General features: G+C 58.5%; 1 protein-coding gene across 2 annotated transcripts in view; it reads right to left on the reverse strand.

The window, feature by feature from the left end:
* Positions 1 to 1,519, reverse strand: part of LOC138867701 (uncharacterized) — a 50,737-nt gene extending 49,218 nt beyond the window's left edge. Inside the window, exon 1 of one of the 2 annotated variants that reach the window (XM_070144265.1) lies at positions 1,330 to 1,519. The gene's annotated coding sequence lies outside the window, so the exon portion shown is untranslated. Of the gene's footprint in view, positions 1 to 1,325 lie in introns of both variants that reach the window. The other variant, XM_070144266.1, reaches the window with a different exon arrangement.
* Positions 1,520 to 1,835: the final 316 nt, after the last annotated feature.

Here is a 1,835-nt window from a genome sequence, read left to right on the forward strand (position 1 = left end):
ATATATATACATATATATAATACAGCATCTCTATCTATATCAGTGATATAAAGAAAACCCAAAAGGAGGCCGGATGACCGCATCAACCCCGACCTGCATCGTCCCAAAAGGAGGCGTAACAGCAGCCTTCATCTGATTCGGTTCCCCCTCCCCTCCCCCTCTCCCCCCGCCCTCTCCTCCCCTTCCCCTTCCCCTGCCCTCGCCTCCCCTTCCCCTGCCCTCCCCTCCCCCTCTCCCCCTGCCCTCCAGGTGCCCATCCGCCCGCCACCAACCCTACCCTCTCCTGCTAACGAGGTTGGTGGTGTTTGGTGTAGGGGAGCAAGGGGGAGGAGGAGGAGGAGGAGGAAGGGGGTGGAGAAGGAGGAGGAGGAAGGGGGTGGAGAAGGAGGAGGAGGTAGGGGAAAGGAGGAGGAAGATGAAGGGGGAAGGGGGAAAGGGGGAAGGGGGAAGGGGGAAGGAGGAGAGGAGGAAGGAGGGTGGAGAAGGAGGAGGAGGAGGAAGAGGAAGGGGGTGGAGAAGGAGGAGAGGAGGAGGAAGCAGGAAGGAGGAAGGGGGGAAAGGAGGAGGAGGAGGAGGAGGAAGCCGGGGTGGAGAAGGAGGAGGAGGAAGGGGGTGGAGAAGGAGGAGGATAGGTAGGGGAAAGGGAGGGAGGAGGAAGAAGAAGGGGGAAGGGGGAAGGGGGAAGGGGGAAGGGGAAGGGGGAAGGAGGAGGAGGAGGAAGAGGGTGGAGAAGGAGGAGGAGGAAGGGGGTGGAGAAGGAGGAGGAGGAGGAGGAAGGGGGTGGAGAAGGAGGAGGAGGAAGATGAAGGGGGAAGGGGGAAGGAGGAGGAAGGGGGAGGAGGACACGGTAGTTCTTCGGTCATCAGTCATCATGCCGCCCGCACACCCCGGGCTCAATCTCGTGGAAGAGATTTGGGTAATAAATAATTCTAAGAGAGCAGAGTGTGCACGGCCGGCCTTCTCCCATCTCGAGGCCGACCCTGCTACCGATATTTCGCTGATTCTGCTGTTTCTGCTCCTGCTGCTGTTGCCGAAAGAGGCATTGCAAAACAAAGAGAAAAGAAAAAAAAATCACGCCCATCCCCACCACACAAAACGTCTTTCGCGGGCCATTTCTTCCGCCCGTTTTATTATTATTTTCCTGTTCACTCCACACATCATAAATTTCCTTTCACAGAAGCGTCTCTCAAAGCCGCGACGCGACGGACGCTCACATAAAACCCTTGTTCAAAAACCGAAGTGTTCAACGGGTTCACTCCTCCGGGCGTCACGTGGCCACGCCAATCCGACGCGAGACACGAGAACGAAAGGCACTCGACACCAACGCACACAAGAGGAGAGGGACGAGTGTTCGCCCCCCTCGAGAGCACCCGAGTCGAAGCTCAGGTGTGGCGGATCTGCGGCACGTGGCGCTGTTGTGGCGGCCCCGGCGGCGCGAGCTGGTGTGCCGCTCTCTCCCCGCACGCCGACCCTGCCGCAAGGAGACGCAGGCGCTCGTTCCGCTCGCCCTCTCGCTCGCTCGCGCCCGCCCGCCCGCCCGCCCGCGCTCCCACTCGCCGCTGTTTCAGGCCCCCGTCAGTACACCTGTCTGACGCGGGCCTGAAATACGACGGAGACCGCGAAAGATCGAAAAGCTCGTCGTTACTCACCCCCAGCAACGTAAATTATGACAGGCCGTGATCACGCGCGATCACCGGCGAGATTTATGATCGCCACGTTTCCTTTCGTCTTAATCTTCGTGTTACGCTTCCATTACGTCTTCATTTTCGTGTCAATCCCTTGACTGTCTTCGTTCCGCTTTTTTTTCCCTTCTATTCTTAACTTCCCCTTTATCT

This window comes from Penaeus vannamei, chromosome 31 (genome assembly GCF_042767895.1).
Source record: "Penaeus vannamei isolate JL-2024 chromosome 31, ASM4276789v1, whole genome shotgun sequence".
NCBI lineage: Eukaryota > Metazoa > Arthropoda > Malacostraca > Decapoda > Penaeidae > Penaeus > Penaeus vannamei.